Source organism: Cricetulus griseus, chromosome 2 (assembly GCF_003668045.3).
Source record: "Cricetulus griseus strain 17A/GY chromosome 2, alternate assembly CriGri-PICRH-1.0, whole genome shotgun sequence".
Classification (NCBI taxonomy): domain Eukaryota; kingdom Metazoa; phylum Chordata; class Mammalia; order Rodentia; family Cricetidae; genus Cricetulus; species Cricetulus griseus.
In genome coordinates, this window is record NC_048595.1 from 29184166 (window position 1) to 29200890 (window position 16725).

Sequence of the window (16725 nt, forward strand, 5' to 3'; positions counted from 1 at the left end):
CTCGGGGCCTTAATGAAGACCTTTACTGTTCTTGAGGCACAAACCAGGTTTTCAATAATTCGATCTGCCAATGGGGAAGTTCAGCTTCCTCAGATCACTGGGGAATTCTGAGCAGGTCTTGCAAGGAAATTGTTCACGATTAGCCAGTGTGACTGGGTCACATTCCATCCTCAGCATTCTTTTCTCCTGTTTTGACTGTTTACTTGTGGCCTCATTGTTGTCAACATGATCAAATGGATGTAGATTCCCTGTGTGCGCTCTGGATCCTGACTTCAAATGATGGTCTTTGGCTGACAGCTCCAAGGCCTGGGTCTTTCTCTTGTCCAGCAGACTCATTTCTCCCAAATCCAGTGAGCCCATCTGCCTCTGCTTTTGCCCCAAGAATGGCTTGTCTGGTAAGAACTGGAGCCAGGTGTCCTTCTCCTTAACTCTCTTGTTCATCGTCTCCTGCTTTAACATCAGTATTTCCTCTTCATGTCTCCCTTCCAGTCTGTAAATTGGCAATGTTGCCTGCAGCAACTGCTTTTTCTGGGGCTGGATCTTCCTTCCCTCCAAGCCCTGTTTTTCAAAAATATCAAGTTCGGGGTACTGGGACACCACTTTGGGCCTCCTCCTTGGTGATACGTTGCCATCTCTTATGAATATGCCCTTCCACAAGTCCTCATGGCTCTGTACTGAAGGGCTTTGAGGTTTTTCTTCTTGTGTATTCACCTTATTAGAGAAGGCCATTGTCCTTCCTTTTCCCTGGGTCTCTATTGGTAGCATTGCCTCGTGATTTTTCTTTGGCCATATCCTATACGATGTGTTTATAAAGGAGCTCTTTTGGGTTTCTGACCCCACATGTGCACTATGGCTCTTCTGCAATATCTCTATGGTGACTAAGGAGGGGCCTTTAGCGTCAGAGGCCCAGCTCTCTCGAGCGGAGCCTCCAAGTAGAGGGTGATGTCCTGGTTTCTCCAATTGCTGTAAAAAGTCAGCCAACTCTGCCTGACGAGAACCCACACCAGTCAACACCCTGCTGTGGCCTGGCACAGCCTTGAGGAGTTTCACAGCCTTAGGTGCAAAATGAGCCCTAGTGATTGGTCCTGAGACTTGTCTGTCCAATCTTTGGAGGCTCACAGTGACATACAGTCTTCTGGGTGAATTAAAGTCTTGCCAATTCATTTTCCCCTCTCACACTTCTGGGAACTAGGGCCTTGTCCCTTGATCATCAATCCTACACTGTGATGGGAAAGTTCTTTAGTATTTAGTTTTCTCTCTGGCACAATCTGTTGACAAGATAAATACACTGCAAAGTTCACCAGCCTCTGCTGTCAACACTTACTGTTGCCCTGGGTTTGGAGAAAATGAAACTCTTTGGAGAGTCACAACTTTAGCTACCCTGTCTGTCTGTGATGCAGTGGGCGGGGCTAGAGGAAAGATGGCTATGACCTGGGCTGACCTCCATATGTAGGGAAGCCTTGGGCCCTAGTCTGTTGTTGTTAGGGACATCAGTGTCTAGGAAGATACAGCATATGGAGGGCACAGGCGTGGTAGGGCCAGGTAAGAGTGAGCTCTGGAAGTCTGATCATTGGGTGAGAGAGAGGGAGTTCTCTTGGGAGTCACAGGATGGTTGATCTGGTTTGGCTTGTTGGAGCTGTCAGCCCACAGGCTTTGACTCTAAGACTGCAGATAAAAAACGGCTGGAGAAATGGCTCAGAGTATAAAAGCATTTGTCACTCAAGCCTGATGATAGGACTTGCATCCCTGTAACTCATAGCAGAAGGAGAAAACCAACTCCAAAAGCTGTCATCTGACTTCCACATGAATGTTTGGGACCTGTGTGTGAGTATCCTAACACACATACATCACACACACACACACACACACACACACACACACACACACACACACACGGAGGAGGGGTGCGGGGACACATTTTGGTGATACTGTCTTCACACTGGAAAGGCTAAGAATCCAGTAGCCTCTTCATCCCTGAACCTGGATGCCTCAGCTTCTCAATCCGGTGCTGAAGGAGTGGGTGGTTTCTAGAGAGCCACTGGTGTCTACACTGGAAGACAGGAAAGACTAGGTTCCAATGGTAGCCACAGGACCAGAGCAGCAACAGTTAGATATATTCACCAACTCAAGATGAAGGCATAAAGAAAGAAAGTAAAAGCTCTTCACTTGATACTCCTCATATGCTGGCATCCCTGGGAAGTCCCGCCCACATTTAGAACTTCACTCACTTCACTTGACACTCCTAATATCATGGCCTGCTATTGGGTGTGTGTACCTGCACAAGATGGGACCACCAACATTCCTTCATGGATAGGGATGGGGCTCATGAGACATGATATGCTATTGGCATATTGTTGCTGGGAGAATCATTTTCTTCATGGGTGTAGCCATTATTGGGTTACACATGCTCCAGTAAAATGGCTTTACACATATGCTCATGCAAGCAACCCTAAGTAAATGCAGTGGCTCAGGATGGGGGAATAACAGAAATACAAAAAGTAAAACAGTATCTGAAAATAGGTAACAGACTTGTGGGGAAGGAGAAAGCGTTCAGAGGCAGTGATAGTGGGATAAGAGATTGATAGGAGATAGAAATCAACAAAACACATTACAGATACATATGAAAATGTGAGAGAATAATAAAAATATATTCAGCAGAGCACTGCAGAAGGTATCTTGATAATGTCAGGGTTCATTTGACTATCTTTGCATGTTAAAGTATTTTCAATGACCTATAAACAGCTGATTTAAAGATTTTACTTTTAGTTTATATGCATATGTGTGTGTGGATGTGGATGTGTTGCATGCGAGTGCAGGTGCCCAGAAATGCCAGAAGGGGGTGTTGGATCCTCTGCCCCTGGAGTTACAGGTGCTTGTGAGACACCCGAATTGGATACCAGGAACCAAACTCAGGTCTTCTTGAAGAGCTGCAAGTGCATTTAACAGCTGAGCCATCCCTCTAGCCCCTAAAATTATTTTAGGACATTTTCACATCACACATTTACCACTAAAAATGTGTAGAACTATGTGCCTGAATTGAATATATAATGAAAAAGGTTTCAGTTAAAGATGAGTACATTTAATCCATGCAAAGAGAGCAGTAGACGTTGCTTTTGATAACATTCAGATGAAAAACCACTACCATTTGGGCCATCTTGCTATTGGAAGCCCTGGTCTATATCTCATTGCCATGACTCTATAACTGTTTACTGTAGCTATTTGATACAACTGTATATCAGAAAAGAACTAACACTGTTCCCTAAATCTTTTTTTTATCAACACAATAGACTTATCCAAGTGTCTTAGTCAGGGTGACTACTGCTGTGATGAAACACCATAACCAAAATCAAGTTGGGGTGGGGGGGGAAGGGTTTATTTGGCATATACTTCCATATCACTATTCATCATCAAAGGAAGTCAGGACAGGAACTCAAACAGAGCAGAAACATGGAGGCAGGAGCTAATGCAGTGGCCATGGAGGGTGCTAGTACACATGCTGAATACTGACAGCCTCTTGCAGTTCAAGAACTCCAGCACTACCACATAGAACCAAGCCTTCATGCCTTCAAAACAAGTACCACCTGGGGGACTCTTACACTACCAAGTTTGACTGCCAGCACAAGCTACAACCTTCACCTCTGGAACACAGCTTCTGGGTGCTGACTCTGAGGAAGCACCTCCCAAAAGATTTCACCTCGGGGCTGGAGAGATGGCTCAGAGGTTAAGAGTACTGACTGCTCTTCCAGAGGTCCTGAGTTCAATTCCCAGCAACCACATGGTGGCTCACAATCATCCATTATAAGATCTGGTGCCTCCTTCTGGTGTGCAGATAGACATGGAAGCAGAATGTTATATACATAATGAATAAATAAAATCTTTAAAAAAAATTTCACCTCAATGATGCTAGTCTCTTAGTTACTGTTAATTTCTCAGCTCCAGCTGATCAGCATCAACTGTCCCAGGAAGATGGTTTTCCTTTCTTGTCTCTTGTTAATCATGACTGACTATAATCTCTTTCTCAAAAGAGTCTTGGGTGAAGATCTTCATTTGCTGGGGCAGAATAGAAGAACATGCTGAGATGTTGCCTTAGGGGGACTGAGCAAGGCTCAGAAGAACAGAAGAAACTTGCTGGGAGTTCCCTTAGGGGACTGAGCAAGTCTATAGCAGAAAATTTTTGCTGGAGTCAGAGGAGATTGCTACATTTCTGCTGGGGCTTCCCCTTTAGCAGACTGTAGCTGAAGAAGGGTGAAAGAAGCTTTTAACTCTGCTAGGACGTTCCCATTAGGGAACAGAGTGGAGCTCAGGGTAACAGCCCTCTCTAGGCGAGGAACAGGATTGCTGTATATCTGCAGGGAGACCAGGTTCAGGTAGCCTGGCTTCTCAATAAGTCAAGATGCCTTTCTCTCCAGGACTGAGCTGTCCAACAGGGCTCCAGGATCCTCCAGAGCTGTCCTAGGTGGCCCGGCTTCCTGAGAAGTCAGGACACCTTTCTCTCCAGGGCTGAGCTGTTCTGTTGCAGCTCTAGCTTCCAGAGCTGTGCTAGGTAGCCTGGTTTTCCTATAAGTCAAGATACCTTTGCAGCTCCAGAACTGTAACACATTTTAGCGCTGAAAACAGGCACTCCCACTCACATTTGGTGCCAAAACCTGGGATAAATTTTCTTGGTGCCTGTGCTCTCCCCTTGTGATCTGAGCCACACTGGGACCCTATCCCTTATCTCCAGTCCATATGCAACAGACTCACCTTTCAGCTCACCCATTGCTCAGCATTCCATCCAACAATGGCAATTGGGTGAGTTCCCCTTTTGGTCAGTGTAAATGTTTCCCTGGGTCTGAGGAAGTGACCATTGAGTGTCTAGTACTCTTCGAAGTGGAGGTATCCCCAGCCCGGTACACCTGGCCCTCTTCACTTGACCACACTCCCACCCTTGGAGCTGCAATCAGACAATTTCCTTAGGTCCAACTGGTCTATATAGCATCTGTTCCTGTTCTCTTCTCCTATCTTCCCCACAAAAAGGAGACTTACAAACTTAAGCAGGACAGGAACCTGGAGACAGTAACTGATGCAGAGGCCATGTAGGGGGGCTGTTTAATGGTTTGCTCCCCATGACTTGCTCAATCTGTTATAGAACCCAAGCCCTAACAACCCAAGGGTGGCACTACCCAAAATGGACTGTCCACTCCCCCTCCCATCAATCACTAATTAAGAAAATGCCTTCCAGGCTTGCCTACAGCCAGATCTAATAGAGGTATTTTCTCAGTTGAAGCTCCCTCCTCTCCAGTGACTCTTTATGTCAAGTTGACATAAAACTAGCCAGCACATCAAGTGAGCTAAAGATTCTAAGGTTTGCTTCAAAAGTAAATGCTAAGTTAGTGTGCAGACTGGCTACATAGTTCTTCAGTGTAATGGTGTTAATGGATACTGGCACTTTGTGTTATACAACCCTTCTAAGAGGCATAATTTAAGATCTCTGAATCTGAACTGTTAATAATATTAACATCTCTTTATGTAGCCCTGGCTGTCCTGGGACTCACTATGTAAACCAGGCTGGCTTCTAATTCATTGAGATCCACCTGCCTCTGCCTCCCAGGTGCTGGGATTAAAGGCGTGCACCACCACACCCTGTTGTTTGTGCTTGCTAATTGTGTTAAATCATATTCAGACTTTCTAACTGCACTCCAGCACAGCCTCCTAATAATTAAAGGATGTTGGACACTGGTAACATAAGGAGAGTATCTGTAAATGCATACTTTACTTTTGTGAGCCGGGCATTGGTGGCACACGCCTTAATCCCAGCACTCGGGAGGCAGAGGCAGGTGGATCTCTGTGAGTTCGAGACCAGCCTGGTCTACAAGAGCTAGTTCCAGGACAGGCTCCAAAGCCACCGAGAAACCCTATCTCGAAAACCAAAAACAAACGAAGGAAGGAAAGGGGAGGAGGAAGGAGAAGAAAAAAGAAAGGGGGCGGAAGGAGGAAGGGAGGGAGAAAGCTGTACCTGTGTTAGAAGATTTCATAAGGCCAAATGACTAAAACTTCAAGATTATAGGTGGTGTTAAAATGTAGACCAGAGCCAAATTATGTTGGGCTATTTTTAGTCTCTTAGAAAGCCATTCATTGCCCACCTCTGTGTCTGACCTGGAATGCTTGCAGAGGGATCAGAATCTTAAAGCTGCTGTTGGAGAAATGATGCATCAGCACTGGTTGCTGTTGAGGACTAGGGTTTGGTTCTCAGCATCCACATCACATGGTGGCTCACCACCATCCCTAAGTCTGGTTCCTGGGCATCCAAAGCCTCTTCTGACTCCCAAGAGCACCAGGCATGAATGAATATGGTGCACATACATACATGCTGGCAAAATATTCACAACTTAAAGAAATCTTCAAATGTTTGTTTTGTTTGTTTAATCTTAAAATGTATTATTAGGAGATCACTAGCTTCCACCATCCCAAAGCTAAGGATGTCATCAGATAGGGGACACTGCCCAGGGTAAGCAGCTTTGGAAGAGGCTACCCCCTAGGGCAAATTGGGAAAGGCTGGGCAAGAGCAGCCAGTTACTACGGGCGCCACTGCTACTATTGGACTGGCCACCATCCTGTAGCCCCTCGGTTCTGGAGTCAGATGGGTCTTCACTGGGGACCGGCCCTCTGCAGCGCCCCCATTTGGTTGGAGAAGCATTCTGGCAGAGTGGGTAGAAGACAGCCAAACCAGACTCAGCAAAGCCCCATGGTGCTGAAAGCCTCAAAGTGCCTCAGCAGACCCAACTCTGGGGCGGTGTGCCGCTAGTCGACTAGGGAACAGCTCCCAGGGTTCAGAATCTCCATCGACAGAGCCCCCCCACTTCCACCTGGGAAGTTCCACCGTTAGCGGTCTCCGAGGCCTCACTCTGCTCGCGCACACAGCAGTTGCTGGATGATCCATCTCCGACTCAGGACAGCGAAGAAGGCCAGGGAGGGAAGGAGAAAAAAAGAGGCAGAAAGGACAGGGTGCCAGCTTGATTAAGAGCCTAAAAGACTGGAATCCAACAATCATCTTCCTCCCTAGTCTGAGGATCAAGCTCACTTCAATTCTTTATAATTAGCCACAGTGGTGACTCTGGAATGACTGAAGGGCCCTTTCTCTTGCTGAGAGGGAGGACCAAAGATTACATTTCTCTCTGGGGATCCTTCCAAGGCAGAATTCCTACTGGGGCAAGGGACTCAAGATGCAATTTCTAAGCCAACAGTTCATCCTCTAGCGACTTGAGGTTGCAACGTTTTAAAAGATGCCCCTTTTAAGATCAGATTTCCCCAGATGAGCTTCTGCAGTTGGCTGAGGGTGGCGCCAACAGCTTCAGGAAACCGCTGGAGAAATGGCTTGCACAAAAGGCTTCCCCCTGCTAATAAGGACCTTCCAGTGCTGAAGCCAACAGTGAGTTTCATCCAAAAAGATTACGTTGCAACAATGACCTCCTCTTCAAAGACCTCCTTTGATGGTGCTTTTGTAAAGGACCTGGCACTTTGGGTCAATGGCTAGAAGTAACCAGATGTGTGGGACGATTTCTGAAGGACATCCGCCCCCTTTCCCCGAAAGGACCCCTTAGGGTGACTTCAAGACACTTGAGATGAAACATTTGAAATGAATGTCCTTCCCATCTACAGGATCTCCTGTTGCTGAGGCCAACAGTTAAGGACCAGGGCATCTACCAGTGACTAGAGGATGGAACTTTCTAAAAGACCTAATGTTTGAACCTCAGGAATAAGGTATCTTCAAGGGACAGGATACATAGGCCAATGACTGCCTGCATTGGGAAAAGGGAAAGAAAACTTGCCAATGTGACGTTGAAGGAATATTCTCAGTTGGATGTAGTGAACACAGTTAGTCTCAGGAGGGCTGGCCAGAAAAGACATGAAAGCTAAAGTCACAGAATTGTCTTCAAGACAGGATGTATTTGGCTTTGACAGGAGGCTTTCACAGAGTGCTGCCCCAGTCACAATCACAGCCTCAAAACCCTCTTGAGGCAAATAAAGAATGTTCCAGAGGAGCCTGGATCCCTCACCCTTTTTCATGGTTGTAACACAAATAATAAAAACACAGATAATTGGGGTTCAAGCTGAAGATCAGAAAGGCAAAGCCACCAGCCACTAGCTCTTACCTCTTCCTCAGACTGAAAAGGGTGATCTGGCCAGCTCTAAGAATCCTCAAAGTGCAATGCTCTCCACCAAACCTCAGACTGCAGTCCTAGGCTGCTGCCTCTCCTCAACATGACTGGAGACTAAATCTTCACATGAGACCCTTTGCTTCTTCCTTTAATACCTCTCTCCACCTCCCTAATGCTGGGATTAAAGGCTTGGGATCCCAAGTGCTAGGATCAGCTTTGTGTGAGCTCTCTCTTTTAGACTGGATCAATTTTGTCGTGGACTCCGTATAGTCTTGAACTAACAGATTCTGTCTCCCCAGTCCTGGGATTTAAAGTATATGCTACCACTGCCTGACCTCCATGGCTTTGGCTAGCTTTGCATTCTGAACCCTCCAAGCAAGCTTTAATAAGTCATAAATAATATATCATCACAATCCCCCTTTTTTGTATCATACAAAAAGAAGGCTACAACTAACATAAGAAAAAGAATATACAATAAGTACAATAAGTATATACAGGCAATAAGTATATCAACAATGTCTAGTGCATTTGCATTTGACAAGTTCAGAGAAAATACTTCATTATCTATCCTATCTTGGTGAGTCCAAAGTCTTGTACCTAATTTTCTTTCTATTCTAACTCGCATTACCAACTCTCTAAATTATCTTTTTGTCTTTCAATCTTATATACTTTGCATTTCTTTAGTGTGTTTCTTTTCTGAGTCTGGTAAACAAGGAAAACTGTAACTATCACTATCTATTCTTCAACTCCCTCAGAGACCTGAGAAGGATATAATATTAACTGAGAAAACAGGAAATGCTATCAAATTAGTTCCAAAACATGTGAGAAATGACAAACAGCTGGCTGTCTGGACAGTCACCCAAAGTTCCTATGCAATATTAGGACATCCATCTTCGGCCCCTTAGGCTCTGTACTCAAAAAATAATTTGACCAATTCTTTCATAGCTATGTGCTGAAGTTTCTGTCTGATAATTTCTATGTCATTATTAGAGATGATTTTTTTCCTCTATTCATTTCCATCAATTTTGTGTAGCTTGTGTCTTTGGTCTCTTCCATTTTCTGTTGAAGAATCCAATTTCTGGCTCGGTCATCAGTAAAATTCCAAGTAGCTCCCTCATTAATATTCTGGTATACATCTCTTTCCCTGTTTTTCCTTTCTCTCTAACTCTTGCTTTTGGAATCCCTGCATAACCCCTTGTAGTCTCTTCAAGTCATAGTGTAACATGAATAATAAAAACCCAGAGATAGATAATTGGGGTTCAAGCTAAAGATCAGAAAAGCAAAGCTGCCAGCCACTAGCTCTTACCTCTTCCTCAGACTGAAAGGATGATCCGGCCAGCTCTAAGAATCCTCAGAGTGCAATGCTCTCAGAATGCAGTCCTAGGCTGCTGCCTCTCCTCAACATGGCTGGTGACTAAATCTTCACATGAGACCCTTTGCTTCTTTTATACCTCTCTCTGCCCAGCCATATCACTCCTGTCTCCACCCTCCTAGTGCTGGGATTAAAGGCATGGGATCTTTCGATCATGTGCTGAGATCATCTTTGTGCGAGCTCTGTTTCTCTTTTAGACTGGATCAATTTCTTGTAGTTCAGTGTGGCCTTGAACTAACAGATCTGTCTGCCTCAATCTCCTGAGTCCTGGGATTAAAGATGTCTGCCACCACTGCCTGACCTCTATGGCTTGTGGCTAGCTTTGCATTCTGAACCCTCAGGCAAGCTTTAATAAATCATAAGTAATATATCACCACACATGGTGGCGTGAGCATACCCAGAGTTCAAGAGTCCAGCTATCAGAGCAAAGAGTTCTTTAAGCACTACCAGGAATGTCCAGCTTTCAGGGGTCTCCAAACCCATACTATAGTGGCTCCAAGGAGGACCGTGAGTCAAGCACCAGAGCAGAGACCACATAACAGGGATACAGGGTTTTAAATGGACTTCCGGGCTCGGTAAGCTGTGGAGCAAGGAAGTCTTCCAGCACACAATCAAAATGGTTTGGAGTGGACGAAGCATCTTTTTGGATGAAAGAAGGAAGGCAGTGAAGCCCAGAGACTCGGATGCCCCAGGTGGTGGCATTTAGTTGCCCTGATCTTTGTGCCAGGTGCCCCCACCATCCTGATGAAGCTCTGACTGGACGACAAGGCTTCCCTAGTGATCTGGACAAGAGAGAGAAATTCTCTCCGCTTCTCTAGTATCAACTGCTGCCATGCCTTTGAGTCACAGTGCTTGCCAAAGGGGACCTCAAATTCACTACATTAAATCTATACCATTCTTTCCCAGAGATTGAACATCACCAGCTTTGAATGAAATGACTACTTTGAAGACAAGGGTGCCTACCCATCATTGACTGCCTGATGCTTAGTTTCCATGGAGATTTTCAGAGCTACCTGACACAGGTATTTTCTGACCTTATTGGGTAACCCACCTCTTTCTCCTAAGCTGGTGTGACATTCACCGCCCCACACCTCCAGCTTCTCATCTAGGAACTTCTCATATTGTCAGCGCTCAGGGCCTAAGCCAACATCATGATGTGCACAGAGCTTAGGAGACGTGTCTGCATCTTGTTTCCTTGTGTCTTACTGGAGTTGCCCAATGAGCCTCTGTGAAGCACCCTGCTCACAGATGCACTTTTTGAGCACTAGTATTCTCCCATAACTGGGTTGCTCCTTCATTACCAGGCTTTTTTTTTTTTTTTTTTTTTTTTTTTTTTGGTTTTTCTAGACAGGGTTTCTCCGTGTAGCTTTGGAGCCTATCCTGGCACTCGCTCTGGAGACCAGGCTGGGCTCGAACTCACAGAGATCCGCCTGCCTCTGCCTCCCGAGTTCTGGGATTAAAGGCGTGCGCCACCAACACCCGGCATTACCAGGCTTTTTATGGCCTCCTCTCTGTGACAGTCCTGAGCTAGTGGCTATAGTTAACCTTCTGTTGATGCCAGGATAGAACTCTACATGATGCTCTTTAGCTCAAAACTCCGAGACCAGGGCCTTCCTCCTCTTTAGCAAACTTGGTTTGCTTTCTTCCATGGTAACAGGCTCAATTCCCTCATTTGTCTTTCAAAGGTCTTATGCTGGAGGAATCTGGCTAACTCAGCTGTTTGCTCTCTATGGCTGTAATGATGGCTGTAATTCCCACACTTCTCCTGGCTGTAATGCTTCTCTTGCCTCCAAACTTGAATCACTCTGCTTGCCCACACTAACTGGACTTCAGCTGGATCTTTATGGCCTCCAAAATGTGTCCTTCAAAGCCACTAGTTCGTTTGGTATATCTGATGCTACTTGTGGCTCTCAACTTGGTTGTCTCTCACCACGCCCTCTGTAAAGGTTCCACACCACCATGTCCAAGATCTTCCCTGAAAACAAGGCTTTTAGCATCTTATGAACAACATATGGTTTTTAGCTTCTGTAGGTATCTTCTGTATCTTCCTAGTATCTTGTAAATTTGAATGACTTTCTTGGGTTTTTTGTTTTGTTTTGTTTTGTTTGGTTGTTTTTTTTTTTGTTTTTTGCTAAGCAAAGACATGGTCTTTACTCTTAAATAGGTTTCAATTGTCACTGCCTCAGACTTTTTCTTGGGAAAAACATCCATGACTTTTGAAGAGAGCTTCTGCTACACTCTGCAAGCCTGCTCCCTGACTCCAAGCATCTGGCAGAGCTACTCGGAAGAAGGCAAGTCACCAAGGTGAGGGCCCTGGCACTTACCTATAGAGCCTACAAGTAGGAGACTATGTCCTAGTTTCCCCAGTTGCTGGTAAAGGTGGTTCAGCCCAATTCTAGCTAGCCTATAACCTACTGTTGGCTGGGGCAACTATTAGAAATCTGAGATCCAAGGGTTTTAGGCTCAAGGTTTGGCTCCCAAGTTCTTTGGGGCTCACCATAAAACTCTCTCTCCCAGTCTTCAAGTGTGAGAGCCCAAAGCTTGGAAACCCATTTCCTCCTCTCACTCTCCCCAGGACCAGGGCTTCCCCCTCTCAAGTCCTCCCCGTGGAGATCAGAGTTTTCAGGGGTCAGTAGTTCTTCTCTCCTATTACACCACTCATTCTCAAAGTGTCCCCGGCCTCTGGCCTCCACACTGCACCGCTGCCCTGGTCTGAGAACCAATGAACTTTGCACAGCCCCAGCTTCTTATCTACCCTGTGTGGGCAGGGATAGGGGAGAGGGTTGTGATTTAGGCTAAAGCCCATACAAGTTTTTGGTCCCCATGATTGTTGATGCTAGGTTTAGCAGCATCCATGAATACCACCTGGACATGGAGGGGCACAAGCATCCCATGGGTAGGTGAAATGTGTGTGACAAGCAGAAGGCCAGAAACAAGGGATAGAGTTCCCTGGGGAATTGGATGATCAGACGTGGCTAGTTAGAGATGTCAGGACGTGGCTTTTGTCTTTAATAATCCTGGTAACTGTGTTTCTGTCACCCAGCCAGAACATTGTGAGTGGCAGCTGTTCACAGCAAGATGACTCCACATGGAAAGATTGCCCACAGCAAAGCCAGTATTACTTTATTCCAAGGAGTTTTCTTAGGATTTCACTTCAGCCAGCATCCTGGTTTTTTGCCTCTTTGGTGAATCAAAGGAGCTGATAAAATTTGTTTGTAACTCTTCAGAAATTTTGGTCCAGCTGTATCTTCCCCAGCCACTGTACCTAACACTTCACCTTCCATTTTGTTTAGGGCTCTTTTGAACACTTTAGGGTCCTTTGGAACCATTCCTGGTGACTTTTCTTGGTGATTGGCTTTGTCTTTCCCGGTTCTTCTGAGCTATTTCAGTTTTGTAGAAGTATTTTTTGAACTATTATGCCATTTGTACGGTGGGTCTTAGACTATTTGAGTATCTGGCCTATGATAGGGAAGGCTTCTTAGGTTTTACTGAGCCAGTACAGCTCTGTAGAATCGTATGAGATAGGGAGGCAGGGGTATCAAGGAGATCACGGGTGTGAGTAACATGACCATAAAATACAGGAAGTCTATCCTATGGTTTTTACGATGGCATCTAAAGCTACTTGGTGCAATCAGTGTATGGCTGACCTTCCTAAAAACAAGTAACAAACTCCAGCCACTTGGCATGCCTTTATCAAAAGATCTTGTTTATAGATACATACACACATTTGTGTGCATCTCTTAGAGACATTTTTTTAGGCTATATTAATCCTCAGAGTTATATTTTTTTCTCTCTTCCTTCAAAAAAGTGGTTAGCGAAGATGCAAGAACTTAGCAAATTTGAAACAAACAAACAAAGGCCCAATTTTACTGGATTTCCTTCAGGGACTCTCTATAAAGGTTAATTAATGGATATGTTAATTTTGAGCTTGCTATGCCCTACTCAGAGTTACTCCGTATTTTATAATACTTCTTGGGCTTTTTGTTGTTTGTTTATTTTTCGAGACAGGGTTTCTCCCACTTTGTAGACCAGGCTGGCCTGGAACTCACTGAGATCTGCCTGCCTATGTCTCCCAGCCCAAGTGCTGGGATTAAAGGCATGTGCCACCACCGCCCAGCCAGTGCTTTTTTTTTTTTTTTTTTTTTTTCTTCTGGCTGTTTGTTGCCCTAGAAGTCAGACCTTTACAAGTGGCTTTGAAAAGGGTGACAGCAGTCCCCTGGGTGGATAGAAACTGCAAATCTACCACCCCTGCTGCACAGACTGACAAAGGATTTACTCCTGGGACTAGGAAGGGAGTAATGGCGTGAGTCTGTTCCAGAGAATTGAATCTGTGGGGGCACGTGTGTAAGCATTGCAGCTTGGATGGAAAAGTATCCTGGCAGTCGGAGGGCAAGGAATATCACAAAGTCACTGTAAGGACAGCAGCTTACAGCTCTGCTCCGGGGAAAGGCTTCCCCATCCAAGTTGTTGCAGCTCTGCTGAGGTCTGGGGTAGTCCCCAGGCTCCACTTTGGGAACTCTTCCCCAGCAGAAGCTGTTACAGCTGGGCCCTCTTCTGTAAAAGCTGCACAACAAACCTCACTCAAGAGATTTATCCAGGAGGAGGAATCCAGGTGGTGGCTGCCTCTAGGGTGAGAAGCAGCTGCAAACTGAACAGGGTACAGAGCTTATGTAGGGTTTCTTGGGGAGGGGGCTTGAGATTGGTAGATTTTTGTGGTCTGATCCTGGGACAATCTCGGGGATTGGTGGAATTTCAAGCCCTGGTCCTGGGGTCTAGTCAGGGGCAGGGTGATTTTTCCTTGGCCCCTTTCACCCTACAACATGGATGTATTAAAACTGTATCAGGAAAAACCAGACCCAAGATACGTCTGGGTCTGGATACGTCAAAATAAGGAAAAGGGTGTGTGTATTCCCTCACCTGGGCTCCATAAACTGATGGACTCCTAACACTGACATGGTATGATCCCACCTCAACCTGTCATCTGATGCCCGGGGTGTGCACCAAGGACCAAGGACTCCTGATCATCCCCTGAGTACCCCTTGAGTTTCAGCTTGGCTCTGTCCCCTGCTGTGGGGACATAGCCTACTCAACTGCCTGCCACCTGTTCACCCAAATGTACCTGAGCAGCCATTTCCGGTTTCCTGCTTTCACCTCTCGGCTGAACTCTGAAGCCTCACTCTCAAACCCGACTCAGCAGTACCAGCAGCAACCGACTCCCAGAAGTAGTTTGGTTCATTATCTCATCAACACAGACTCTCTCCCTCAGCCCACTTTTGAAACCATGAACTGTGCTACGACTCATCCTGTAATCTCCATCAACGTATATAGGTATAGGTATAGTTGCTGTGTATGTGCTCTGTGCTGTGTGACATGAGAGTTGATGCTAGTAATTAAGATTGGAATAAAAGAACCTTCACTCACCTTGGCCAGGCTACCAAGGTAGACAATTATGACAGAAACTGTTCAGCCAGGGCTGGAGAGATGGTTAAGAGTATACTGTTCTTGCGGAGGGCCTGGATTCAGGTCCCAGCACCCATTATCAGGTGGCTCACAAATGTCTATAACCCCAGCTCCAGCAAATTTGATACCACTGGGCTCTGTGGGTGCTCACACTCCCATGCCCTGACTCCCACATACTTACACATGTACACATACTTAAAAAAAATGAAAAAAAAATGTAAAGGAAACTGCTAAACCTTGGGACTTTATTTGCTAGTCAGTAAATTCCACCCTTGTAGAAAGACATGTCCATCTTTGTTTCTGGCATAGTGCATGGGCCATGCTGGGGCTGAGAAAAATCTCACAGGGCTTACAAGAAAGATATCTTACAGCCTTAAAAGATGATTAAATTGTTTAGTGTGTGCTTTTGTTAAGTACTCGGGAATCTCCAAACTGCTTTTTGCTAGGCAAACTTAAAATGTAAATTTCAAAGATGAATTCATTTCATGAATTCTGAGCCTTCATTCAAATGAAATGCTATATATTGTCATCATTAAGATGAGATAACCCTGCTATTCAGCTAATTGATAATACATTTGTTTAATTTTTTTGGTTTTGGTGTTTTTTTAGGGTTTTGTTTGTTTTTGAGATGGTCTCACTCTGTAGTTGCCTGCATAGCCTAGAACCCACTATGTAGACCCAGCTGACATCTGCCTGCCTCTAGAGTGCTGGGATTAAAAGTATGTGTCACCATGCCAGACCCTACATTTTGCTTAAAGAATGTCTTAAAATTAGGTATTTGGATACTATGTTATCAGGAAAGAGTTACTGGTTCTTTATGGGTCTCATTCATAAATAATGTTCTAAATGAACTCAGAAGGAAGCTTGAGGACCACTTTATTGCAGTTTTGAAAGAAAAGCAGGGCAAGCGTGCTGGAAATCTTGCTGGCTGTCAGAAAGAAGGAGGTGGAGGAGAGGAAGACAGATTCCTTATTGAGACAGGATCCAAAAAAGCAAGCAAGCTCAGAGACAGAGTGTGAAAAGCTGCTTGGGTGAGGGTCTCCATTGAGAGTAGACTAGCCTGAGGGTGGTGCACTTTATCTGATGAAAAGAGAGAAAGGTTGAGTGCAGGGCAAGCTACTGCTCTTGATTTAGAATTCATAAAAATGGACCAACAACAGTGACAGCCCTGTAAGCACCTGCAAGGAGGAAGGGGCCGATAACAGGTAACGTTTTCACATTTAGGACCGAGTAGAATGTCATGCCACCACCTGGAGCCAGAGGTAGTACTCTGTGTTCTTTTGACCAGTAAGAAGTGGCTCTTTCTCACTGGATTCAATAAAGCCCTGATTCCTCCACCCTCCTCCATTTCATAGGGTATTTTGAATCTTGAGGAGGGACAATAGTAAAGAGTTCTTTTCTTGCTACCAAGGAAAATGGGCGGTAGCAGCCTAAGCTGATGCTGAGGAGAGGGCCCATCCTAGGTGGTCTCCACGCCCGCTAATGCCTGTCTTCTGTCTAACCAATAATTTCACAAGTATGTTCATAGTAAAAATTACCGAGCTCAAACTAGTGTTTACAGCAACGTTAGCTGGAAGGTCTCTGATAATTCAATGTCCATGTTTGTAAATAAACATGTCTGTAGTTGGCTCTCCAACTGATCCATGCAACTTGGTGAGAATCTTATTAACTGTTGTGTTTACTGACAACAGCCTGTGGTGAAACTATGTTGTGTGTTTGAAACTGTGATGCTGTGGCCTCTCCCTCCTGTTGTGC

General features: G+C 45.3%; 1 protein-coding gene and 1 long non-coding RNA gene across 2 annotated transcripts in view; one reads left to right on the forward strand and one right to left on the reverse strand.

Annotated features, from left to right (window-relative positions):
• Positions 1-16725, reverse strand: part of Rhbdl2 (rhomboid like 2) — a 75420-nt gene that overhangs the window by 11076 nt on the left and 47619 nt on the right. The gene's annotated exons all lie outside the window — the stretch shown is intronic.
• LOC118238294 lies at positions 10425-13581 on the forward strand. The gene is made up of 3 exons (XR_004768167.1): positions 10425-10532; positions 11675-11814; positions 12554-13581. It is a non-coding gene; the product is annotated as an uncharacterized LOC118238294 (long non-coding RNA).